The 13233-nt window shown below is 37.0% G+C and overlaps 1 pseudogene; it reads right to left on the bottom strand.

Moving 5' to 3' along the window:
• Positions 1–8996: 8996 nt before the first annotated feature.
• LOC149177466 (lycopene epsilon cyclase, chloroplastic pseudogene) lies at positions 8997–10182 on the bottom strand (annotated as a pseudogene).
• Between the last annotated feature and the right edge of the window lie 3051 nt (positions 10183–13233).

Below are 13233 nucleotides of genomic sequence, written 5' to 3'. Positions count from 1 at the left end.
TTCAGTTACAATACCACGGGTCAATTCCATGGGTGAATGAATACCATGGGTGGATTTTACAATACCACGGGAAGATGCCATTTACAATACCATGGGTAAATTCCATGGGTCGATGAATAATATGGGTGGATGAGTACCATGGGTGGATTTTACAATACCATGGGCGGATGCCATTTACAATACCATGGGTAAATTCCATGGGTCGATGAATAATATGGGTGGATGAGTACCATGGGTTGATGCCATTTTCCATTCGGATCACAACTGCTCCTAGATGTGATGTGGGATGTCAGAGCTACAAGGTTGATGTGGGCGATGAGCTCTGTAGCATCTCATTGATGAGTTTTGTAACCTCCAACTACTAAACATAGATCCATGAAACAAGGAATGCCTTTGCATTCTACCTTGGGAGAAGAATCCCATGCATACAAGTTTGTTTTTCTCAGTCCCAAAGGGAACTGGCCAACTCAGTTGCACATGCAAAAGACTACTCGACTGCTGGAGAAAAATGCGCATTTCTGGCTGGGAGATGGGCTAGCTTCCTAGGAGATTTGCACAATTTCTAGGTAGAGCAGCTGATTTCTACCCAGATTTGCACAAATTATGGGCCAAGCAACCTTGCTAGGGAAATTTGTGGAAATCCTACTAGGAGTGTTGGCAGGCAGGATTGCGCAATCTTGGAGCCTAGCAGGCTGCCAGAGAGGATTGTGCAATTTTTAGAGGGAAGGTTGGTTGCCCTCCAGAAATGTGCAATTTTCAAGGGGAATCTGCTCAGCCTACAGTTGGACCAAGTTCGGGTGAATAGCCTATGAGCGGAAAGGATCAATATGTGACTGATAGGTTGCCTTTATGCAAGAAAGACATTGAAGCTTGTGAACTTGATGAAGCAAGGCAAGCTGCTGTGAAGGTTGCAAGGGAGGCTCTAAAACAAGGCTAAGGAAAAATTTTGGAGGGTGGTTGTAGCCACTACAACACAACGTTCAAGGGTCCCTAGTCACTCTCATAGTCTTGTGTGCCAGTGTCTAGGTACTAAAATGCCCAGTTTTGTGCTAGCGTTCAAGAAACATAAAACCCTAGTTCAGTGTGAGCTTCATCCTATAGTTTCGGACCCTTAAGCGAGCTTCCTCCGTCAGACTTGTGCGAGCCAAGAAAAAATAGAAGAGGAGAAGAGAGCTTGATAAATGTGTCCAAATGAGTTTGAGGTATCTTCTATTTATAGGATTCCATGAGGGTCCACTTGACATGTCCATTGGTACATGTGCATAGGGCGGACTTGATCCAGAATATATGTATGAATAAAATAATTCACAACTCAAATTATGCTTGTCCAAATGAGGTGATATTTAGGTGGATTTTGGTCCTCTCAAAAAGAGGAATTAAATGAAACCATCATCTCCATAAAATGAGTAGTCCAAAGTGGATTTTGACCGAAGTTTAATATTTTTAACAGAAAAAACAACGGAAAGAAACTTCTTATCAATAGATTGCTAGATGGTGGTATGATGTAGATATCCCATCTAATGTTGCTTGCTCACCTTATTACCAAGCTATGTGGGACTCTATTATAGTTGTAGGAAAGGCCTTCAAAGGCCCTAGTATGCATGACTTGACTTGATGGGAGCTCTTTTGCAAAAATATATTTCTTCCATGGATGAGTATTTGGCTTAGTATAGAGATTCATGGCTCAAAACAAGTTGTTTCATCATGTCATATGGATGAACCGGTGGAAAGAACCACGCTATCATTAATTTCCTTATTTCTTGCCCTCAAGGAACCATGTTTTTGAGATTAGTTGATGCATCTGATAAGGTGAAGGATGCAACCCTTCTATTTGAGCTTTTGGATGACATTATTCAAGAAGTGGGGGAGCAGAATGTTGTGTAGTTCATCACCAATAATGCCTCAAACTATGTTCTTGTTGGAAATATGCTTGAGTCCAAATATAGCATTTATTTTAGACTTTATAGGCCATTTAGAGACTCATTGCTTATGTATTTTGTCGATGATATGTATTTCACTCAATGCCATTTTGCATATTTTGTCTCTATTGGCTTGGAATCATGGTTTTGTCTCTTAAAAATAGTTTTTTTTCATTAAAAAAAAGTTATTTAATGTATTTAAAAAAAACAGGTTCATTTAGCCTAATCGGTCCCGGTTTGAAACTTGGTTTATTAGGTGGACCGGTCCGGTTTTAAAACTATGACTAAGACCTAGCACGTATAAGTTATTATTCTCTTCTAATATATGTTTTAGTTTGTGATAAGCATTTGTTGGTGCCAATTTTAGTTTTTCTATTAGCTTGTATGGCACGTTCATTTTATGGTCATTAAAAATATGCATTGTAGGTGCTACAATTGGCATAATTAAATGGAGTGTAGGTTGTCAATTAATGATAAAAGATGATGACAAACTATATTTCTTTCAATTTGTTGACACCTAATCATTGGGATTGGGTGAACACTTGTAAATAATGTAAATAGTAAATAATGGAAAATAAAGAGCCATCGAGAGGTGAAGCCCAAGAGTCACTCCCTCATGTATATAACCATGAGTAATCTTAATGAATAAATACAATTCATTTGAGGAGTTACCTCCTAGCCTGACATGGTACCAAAGCTAGCCCTCTCCTCCTGTAACTCCTATTTACCTACCATTATTCCCTGCCATCAAGAGAGCGTTCTTTGCTTTCTGCATTGAACAGTTTGGTGTGTATGTGTACACTGAAATGAATTGAAGGCTGGAATGTGCAATTGAGCATTGAGTTAAATATGTTGTTGCGATGAGGTTGATAAGGCATGGTCTACTGTGAATTCATTTCTAACTGTATGATTGTGAAACCATGGTTCCTAGCATTGTTGTTAAACACAATCTCTGCATCCAAATATTGTGTGTGGCATATGTGCGTAACAATTCATTAGTTGGCATGACAATTTATATGTGAGTATGGTTCATTGGTGCATTGAATTGAATACTATGCAAATTGACTTGGTGAAAAATTAACTTGGTATGCATGTTGTTTACCTGATGCTATGTGTTGAATAGGTTTTTTTGGCCCACCGCCTGTCTTATTACTCACTGTGGTAATACTCCACCCTGTTCCTCCTGCGTTAATATCCCAACTCACAACCTCAACCCTCCTCACTGCGGTATCATTTCCATACGCGGCCCCTATCATACAACATTGTGCCAATAGTCGCACCCATAAATCTTCTCTCCCCTATGCCTCCGGACAGTTAATATCTCTAGTATCATAGTTCCTCGACCTCCATACACCTCGGCCTCCATACCTTTGCATAGTTAACATCACCATATACACCTTTTCCCCCTCTGTGGCTCCCATATGCTGCTCCCTCCCACTCGGCTTCAGCCCTCCCTCCTTGCTCCCATACGCTTCTCCCGACTGCTCCCATACGCTACTCCCTACGTTGAATGCATTAATACCTACACATACAACCCTTTGCCAAATACACCCTCCCACCATTAATACTTTCCCATATATTCCCTTCCCCATATAACCCTCCCCCACATAATACCTCTATAAAAAAAAGATACACGAGAATAGAAGTGATTTTTTTCACAGTATATTACCAACAAAGGTGCAATTTCTTACAATCTATTAGCAACAAAAGTATTTTTTTCTACAGTATACAAATTTTAAAATGCATTCATTGATATCTATTATGGGAGTGGTTTTCACGGCAAGGAGAACTACCCTGAGTGGTCTTGAAAGTTCAAGAACCCTCTCATTTTCAATGAGATATGGAAAGGAGTTTGTGTAGGAGAAGGAGATAATGAACTTGCAAAGCCTACCTCAAACAAGGAATTCGCCATTTGGGAAAACAAGAACAGAAAGGCCTATGCCTTGATTGCAACATCTGTAAATGAAGAGGTGAGTCACCATATTCTACCATTTTCAAATGCTTTTGAAACCTTATAGAAGTTGAAGGAACTCTATGAATCGCACTCTGTGCTTGAAGTTGTCCAATTGATGGTTAAATTGTTCAGTCTTGAATTACAAAATGATGATCCTCTTGCTTTAGCATCAAAAGTAAAATCTATTATGCATGATATCAAAATCACTAATGTTGAACTAGACATTCCTCCGATATCTTTTGTCAAGTCATTTTATCCCACTTATTCAAATTATCTTGAGTCATTGCAAGAAAATGGAAACCTTAAAGAGATTACCTTTAACTCCCTTGTGAATAAATTTGTTGAGAGAGAGAAATATTTTGAGAAGAAGTTAATTGATCGGTATTCTAAAGAAGATGTGTGTCTTGCACATAGAGAGAAGAATCATGATCAAGATTTTTCTAGAGGAAGAGGTGGTTGAATAGGAAGAAAAAATTTCAAAGGCAGGGGGGGAAGACACTCTCAAGGAGAAAAATCTGATCTTCATTGCATATGTTTCAATAGAGATGGATCACATGATGCATCCACATGCAAGTTGCCTTGGGACAAAACTGAGTAGGAAAAAAATCAACCCAAAGGTAAAACCAATGACAAAGAGAAAGGTAAAGCACCTGAATATGCTCCCTATGTTGTGGCACATTGTAATATTGGAGTAAATGAAGACTTGTTTAATGCTTCACTTGCTTCTTGGAAGAATGATTGGTTTCTTGATTCAGGAGCAACTTGCCACATGACTTTTAGAAAATATTTTTTTGAATAATTTACTGACAGTGTTTATGGAGCAATCTACTTTGCAGACAAATCAAAACTCAATCCATTAGGGCTTGGCACAATCGGGCTCAAATTGCCTGGTCTTCCAGACTTTCTTTTGCATGATGTTTTATATATCCCATAGCTGAGGAGAAACTTATTTTCCTTGGTCCACATCCACTAGCAAGGACACTCCATTCATATGTTTGATGGAAAGGTTGAGGTGAGAAAAGCATTGGATCATTCACTTGTCATGACGGGGATAGAAGAAGAAAGACTTCTCAAGATGGAAGGTACCTCTTCTTGTGCACAAAATTTCTCATACAGTTCTCATTATGATGAAGGTACATTTCCATCAATTCTATTATGGCATGCTAGATTTGGACACGTGAACTATGACAACATTCACTTGTTGAAGAAAAATGGTGTTATTGGTTTGCCTAAAATTTCTATGAAACTTAAGCAATGTGATGCTTTCATTCTAGGAAAGCATAGCAAACAATGTTTTCATTATTCACATTCTAGAGAACATATAAAAACTTGAATTCATTCATTCATATTTATGTGGTCCAATGTTTGTTCCTTCTAGAAATGGAAATAAATATATGATGACATTTATTGATGACTACACCAGAATGTGTTGGGTTTATTTATTGAAGAACAAATCTGATGCTTTTCAAACATTCAAGAACTTTCATACATGAATTGAAAATGATGCACAATCTCATATTGGCACTATTCACACTGATAATGGAAAAGAATACACTTCAAATGAATTTGAAAACTATCTTCGCCAACATGGGATCAAACATCAAATAATTGTGCCTTATAATCCCCAATAGAACGGAGTGGTTGAAAGAATGAATAGAACAATCTTAAATATGGTACGTTCCATGATGTTTTTCAAGAATGTAAAAGTGATGTTTAGGGCTGATGTGGTTCTATGTGTTGTGTCTGTAAAGAATAGATGTCCATCTAATGCTATTAGAAACAAGACTCCTTATTAAATGTGGTATGGCCACATTCCTTCGGTAAAGCATCTCATGGTCTTTAGTTCCACCTGTTATGCCTTGATACCAAAGGTACATAGAAAAAAACTTCATGCAAGGAGTCATAAGTGTATCTTCTTGGGGTACTCAAATACCTCCAAAGCATACTGTCTCTATGAGGAAGTTAATAAAAAGTTTGTTGTACCTAGAGATGTAATCTTTCTTGAATCTTCCAAAGCTGACAATGTTGTCGAGTGGAAACTTGATCGCTTGGATAGATTCAAACATGCAAAATCATTTCAAGAATTTGATAATTAGATTCCACATCTTGAGTGGGGATTCCTATACTGGATCAATATGTGGAATCTTCTTCTGAAGCACTCTCTCCCCCACATGAAACTCCATCCACTGATGATACTTTGAGTTATGTGATTGATAGATTTGGGAGATTCAATCTTGATTCAGTCCCAATTCAATCAACAGAGTAGCCTGGACCATCTCAAAAAGGTCCCCCAAAGTGGCTGACAAAGACACTTGAAAGTGTTCATCCTGATGAGGTTGGAAAGACAGGAACAAGAAATTCAACCAAGAAAAATGGAGGTGATCTAGATGATTTTAATTCACCTATTGATATGGATGTTTCTTATGATTGTGAACAATTTGTCTACAGATTTTGAACCAACTTCCTTAAAAGAAGTTTCATCTCGTGATGAATGGAAAGAAGCAATGCAAAAGGAGTATGTTGCCTTGATAAAGAACGACACTTGGAAGCTTGTTGATCCTCCATTGGGAACCAAACCAATTGGCTGCAAGTGGGTCTACAAGAATAAGTATAAAGCTGATGGCTCACTTGACAAGCACAAATTCAGGCTTATGGAAAAAGGTTTCGTACAGAAGAAAGGGGTCGATCATGAGGAGACCTTTTCCCCCACAACAAAATGGGCTACCATCTGGATACTCTTTTCCTTAGCAGCTAAAAATGGTTGGAAACTCCATCAAATGGATGTAAAAACTGCTTTCTTGAATGGAGATCTGAAAGAGAATGTTTTTATGTCCCATCCTAAAGGATTTCTTGTGAAGGGACATGAAAATGAAGTATTCAAACTTGTGAAATCCTTGTATGGCCTCAAGAAAGCACGCGAGCTTGGTATGAAAAGTTAACTGAGCATCTTCTAAAACTCAACTTCAAACATTATGATCTTGATGATGCAACTTTGTTTGTCAAGAAAGTTGGAAAAATAGTTGTATATCTTGTGGTATATGTAGATGATCTTTTTATGATAGGGAACAATGAAAGCTACATTGCATCCATAAATAAGGAATCTAGGAAAGGTTTCGAAATGACTGACTTGGTCTATGTTCACTACTATCTTGGAATTGAAGTAACTCAACATCCGAAGTCTATATTCCTCTCTCAAAAGAAGTACATTGGAGATATGTTGAACATGTTTGGCATGGCTGAGTGAAATCCTCTAACTACTCCAATGGACCAAAACTTAAAGCTCACATCCACTGAAGGAAAATTATTTGAGTATGCAACAAAGTATAAACAGCTTGTAGGAAGTCTCAACTACCTGACTACTACCATACTAGACATTTCGTTCGTTGTTGGAACCCTCTCTAGGTTTATGCAAAATCCTTGTGAGGGGCATTGGTCTATTTCAAAAAGAGTTCTAAATTACTTGAAGGGAACTCAAGACTTTTCACTCAATTATACACAGGTGGGCGACCTCAGCTTGATTGGATACTCTAATTCAGGCTTCGATGGAGATAAAGAAACTGGGGTATCTACTTCAGGTTATGCTATGAGTCTTGGATTAGGAGTTGTCTCCTATAGATCACACAAACAATCAGTTCCAGAAGATTCCACAACAGAGGTAGAATATGTGGCAGCAATTGAGGCATCAAAAGGAATTGTATGGCTCAGAAAAATTCTGGAATATTTGCAGGTAAAACAAGTACATTCAACTCCACTCATGATTGAAAACACCTCTACAATAAAAATTTCCAAAAACCCAAAGTTCCATGATCGAACGAAGAACATCAATATAAAATACCATCTTATTTGACATCATGTTGAGGCCAAGACAATCCATCTATGCCATTGTTCCATTAATGAGCAGATTGCAGACATCTTCACCAAAGCATTTGGAAGAGAAAAGCTTGAAAGGATCAGAATGATGGTTGGGCTCACCAACATCCCTTTAGATTAAGGGGGGGATTGTTGACACATAATCATTGGGATTGGATGAACACTTTTAAATAATGTAAATAGTAAATAATGGAAAATGAAAATCTATTGGGAGGTGAAGCCCAAGAGTCACTCCCTCATGTATATAAACATGATTAATCTTAATGAATAAACACAATTCATTTGAGGAGTTACCTCCTGTCCTGACACAATTCTTTATATATTTTACACTCTGTCCTCACCCACCAAATGAAGCTACTCTAGGAGTAAAAAATGATTCCTTAGCAATATAAAATTGTGTTGGTATTGCAAAACACTGGATAAATGGACAATTTATCTTATTCATCCTCCAAATATGTTGTTGCATGATAGCCACTAGGATCATTTTGCATAGCTTGAATTAGTTACTTGACATTCTAATGAGGTTGCATCTCTAGTTCTTATCATCAGTTGTAGGACATGATAGCAACGAGATGATTGCAGATGCACTTGGAGACTTTGTTTGGTTTGCATTCCATAACTTAGTGATTATTGTAACAGGGGATGGAGGGTCATGGATTCATATATCTCACCTCCATATCACAATTAGAGTGAGAATTTCAACACTAATGTAACTAAGAAAATAAATCACCTAGCATGACTGGTGTTGAGGTTTTGTGGAGGTAGCAGGTCGCATGTAGAAAGGAGGTCATGAGGTCGGAGATTTGAGTGGGTCACATAAATCACTAATTCACACAACTATGATTTTGTGACTAGCGACTCAGGGTTTGAGGAATGGTTATGTCACTAGGTCGCAAAATAGGGTAGGTCGCATGAATCGTTGATTGTCTCAGGTGTGATTATTCATCTTTAAGAATTGAAGGATCACTAGGATATCCCAATCACATTTTCTTGTTGCGACCTGAAAACGAGTCACATTTCCTTGTTGCAACTTGGAAATGGTCGCATTTCCTTATTTCAACTTGGAACCAGTCACATTTCCAATTCCCCAATTAGGTCGCATATGTTTGCATCAATTTTTCTCCACTTAGATCTGACATCAAATGTTTTATTAAATAATAACACATGTAATTTAGAGCCATGATAAACATGACCAATGAAAACCAAATAAGATCAATAGAAGAAATCCTTGCCCCAAGGAATATTCTCTACATCTACTCAGGAAACTGGAAAAATGTTTCAAAGAACATTTTTTGTCCCATCGATATTCAACTACAAAATAATTTCAAGCCAAAAAAATAAAGAGTATCCATTATCGCTTTCGCTCGTGAGGCCAAAGAGTTTCCCATGCTTTCGACGCTACATCTTTTGTGCTTAGTTGATATGGAATTATCGCTCCATCACCATATTCATCCTTCAGACAACTTGCAATAGTTGTTGTGTATGATGGATCCTCTAACAAAGAGAGGATAACATAATAGCCAGTGATTGGGCGAACCATGCTTGCTACAGCACCAAAGCAAAAATGCTTTTGTCTTGTGTTTGGAAATGACCCACCAAAAGGAATTTAAGACCATTCCTCCTCATATAAATGTGAAATCTGTACTCCCAACTTTTTTAGGTGTGCATGTAGTCTCTTCTTCAATGGTTCAAATGGAATTGTAGGGCGTGAAGCTAGACACATTTCCTCAAAAAGAAAAAATATGCATGTTGGTGATAATGGCATGGCATAAAGAGATGTTGGTAACTACAAATCATATTATGTGTTATTTTGGTTCATGTAATCTCGATAATCCATGAAACTATTATTTCAGTGTCATGAGAATTTTCAACTTCGACCTCCATGTCGTATGCATTATGCACACCCACTGGTGGACCATCTAGCTCATATTGCAAAAAATTCCAGATGCTACCCCTGATGCAACATTAACAAGCCTGTAGGTAACTGCCACTCCAATTTCACAAAAGAGAACACTATGACCATTGTTTTCTTCAGTAATCTTCCCAACTTTGGAATTGAAAATTATAACTCTAGCTTCAACACCTGAAAATAGCCAAATATTTTAATAGTTCTTTCACGAAGGGGATTTCGACTCACACGACCATAGGACCGTCCAATTAAAAGGGGCTTGTTCCTTTTAACTACATAGTTGTGTCTTACCAAACATCCCCTATAAAATTTTCATAATAGAGAGCTTCAAATTCATCCTCCCACACACCATAGTTATTAGTAAATGGCATGTTAGGCCCAATGAGACCCACAGTTAGGCCTCACTTAGCTGATTTTGTTGTTAGTGACAATCCTGCTAGACCACATCTCATGACTACCAAGTCCAACAGTTCATTTCCAAGTCTAAGTGGTTGCAACTTCCACCAACAACCTCTTTGATAATGTGACATTGCATGACATCATCAGATATGACTCCAAAGTGATACCATGACCGAATGAAATGCCACATAGCACCTATAACTTTGCATAAAATAAAATAAATCCCTTTCAACCATTGCAAAGAAATCTTATGATAACTGATATGAAATGTATCTGTTGGCCCCATTTTTAAAATAAGCTCAAGTATGAATCCAAGAATATAAGGTCTTCCAAATGTAACATTAAGAAACATGGGTAAGCCAGTTCTAGTAGCATTATTAAGAGTTGCTTCTAATAATAATAAATCTTATGGTCCAATTGTGGAATTACAAACCCTGGACATACAAAAAGGTGTGCATCATTGTAATTTCGACAACTTCTTAATTCTTAATTCATTCAACCTAGATGAACATGTATGGAGAAGCAGTCCCAGAACACTTTTGAATGAGCACAAATATTTCAAACCCTCATTGATAGGAATGGAGTAGGGTAGGTATGTAACATTATTCCTCACCTGACGATGCCATAGTGTAATGCATGCGCCATAGATTTTTCATGAAAATGCATCCTAGAGGGTGAATATTAATTCAAATCAAGGTAGGATCTTTAATCATGACAATCTATGGTTTTAAAGATGCATGGGAGATATAATGGCTTCATAAACCTAATGCAGCTTGAGTGATGCCATGGCCTTTAACACAAAATTCATTTTACTCTGTTACAATGCATGTTGTAGAAAAATAAAGGTTTGAGGACGCATAACCCTAATGTGCTAATAAGATCAGTGTATTAGGATCAAAAGTCACATGTGTCACTAAAACAAGAAAAACAATAAGTTTTGATAACAACCATGTCAATGCAATATTTCACCGATTCAAAATTATAAGCATATAACCCCAGAACCTAAACAAGCAAAGGGGGACCCAAAAATTTGGTGTTGGGCCAAAAATTTGGGTGGTGTTATAGAGGCTACAACAACATGGTTTCTTGTGATCGTAATCAATAGTGGCATCAAACTTAAGATTCACTTTTCTTTGTATATTACATCTACATTGCAGAGATTCTCACAACAATCTCATTGAGCTCGCATTCTATTACAGTGATCTGAATACTTTGCTATAAGGCTCACACATATATTCCAAAGTGATACGTTATACTTCTATGGGTCGCATATCTCTCTATAAATAATTTGGTGTCTTGACTATATTCTTTGAGGTTTGTTATTTGTTACACTCTATGTGGCTCATATATATTGGCTCAAATTATTGTCGTGGATCGTATTTCTAAAGACAATGATTCACACCATAATTTTGAAGCTCATTTTGTAACTCGGTGATTCTATGGATCACACACTATCATGACTCTAAGTAAATCTCTTATGTAGCTCACTCTCTCCATCTCTATGGAAGTAATATGCATTTATTATCACATTTATATGTGGCTCATTACAATGTGACTCATTACAATGGCATGTTATAGTGGCTCGTTACAATTGGTCATTTCTATGTTTATTATACTGATCGCATGGTTTGTCTTCTACAGTCATCTCATCTATATTTTGTGGCTCATATTCCACAATAATCACATGGCTTGTATATGTTATCTATGGCTCATTTATATTATGTAAGCTTCAGTCATATACAGTAGCAATGATTGGTAAAAATACTCTACCTCACAGAACATATCACAATGACATAGATAAATGGCATTGGCTCTATGGTAAATGGCATCATCTCTGTGACATCACTCTATGGCACTCGTACAGTAATATCAATGACTTTACACAACTCACATTGTGTGAAGATCACATTTGATTCTGTATAACGCATTTGAAGTTTGAACATAGTTTTTTAGTGTACTATCAACAAATCTATACATAAAGAACCTATCATAACGACAAAGTTGACCTATCGATGAAGGTTGTCTATGCAAACTCACTTTTTCAGTGGCTTGTATAAAATCCTCTGTGAACGATTTATTTATCAATGGATGACATCAAACCTTTTCATATATACTATATGGATCGTCAAATTATGGTTAGCATCTATATGGTTCGACATGTGAAAATAATCTATGATACAGTAAGGAAGTAACGACTTGATGATACTTAGATAACAAGGATCTTCTTAAGATAACATATGGCTCACACTGAAGCTTGATTCATATGACTCTAAGTTCGACCTTTTATGATTTATATTTCTCATATGTGACTCAATGGCTCAGTTCCTATAGTACATCTACGATGGCTCACTTTGTGGCACGTTGATGGCTTGCATACTCTTTATATTTGATGGTTGACATATGCTCTCATATATACATGTTGATATTAATCATTAAAGAAATTACATTCTTCAAACATGACATGATCAAGCACAATGCATCTGAGGGTTCCATAAATTGTGAAATCTTGAGCTCAATACACTTGCTATCAAAGGATTGAAACGTGATCGATGACAAAGATATCAATTTATTTATTGAAGGCACAACTTGTATATTGATTTAGCTATAGTTTGAGTTTCATGGAGCATATATAGAAAAATTGAAGAGTTAAAGTTGCAAATATGGTAGAAGACACAATTCATAACAGTGATTTCATGTGACAAGCTCTCTATAGTTATCTCTAAGCTTGAATCAACAGTGGAAGTGATAGTAATATGAAAATACTTTTACAATGCTTTATATTGTGAGATCAAGACTTTGTGAAGCATTTCCTTTGAGAACAAGCTTCTTCGAATGAAGTTAATACATGAAAACTAGAGAAACAAAACAATGTATTTGCAAGAGGGACATAAGGTAAGGTTGAAAAAGGTATGTGTGATTTCTATGTGCATATTATGTTTTGAGGGTTTACATAGAGGGTCACTAGGATAGATTTTGAGAAATTAGGGTTTGTAGGACTTTCAAACCTATGAAGTCTTGAAGACTCTTGGTATTTAGGGTTTTTGAACCCTATATTGAATTAACCCTAGGATCAAAAACCCTAAACCTAACTGGTCATTCCCTCTAAGAAAACCCTAGCTCTTGGGAAATGGTATCTAGGGTTTGTAGGGCTAAATGATCCTTAAACCCTTGTTTTGAAAGGA

The sequence above is a fragment of the Pinus tabuliformis genome, chromosome 4_1, assembly GCF_031772625.1.
Source record: "Pinus tabuliformis cultivar Carrire ecotype Pingquan chromosome 4_1, CPIR1, whole genome shotgun sequence".
Taxonomy (NCBI): Eukaryota; Viridiplantae; Streptophyta; class Pinopsida; order Pinales; family Pinaceae; genus Pinus; species Pinus tabuliformis.
This window is presented reverse-complemented; position numbering and strand designations above follow the sequence as displayed.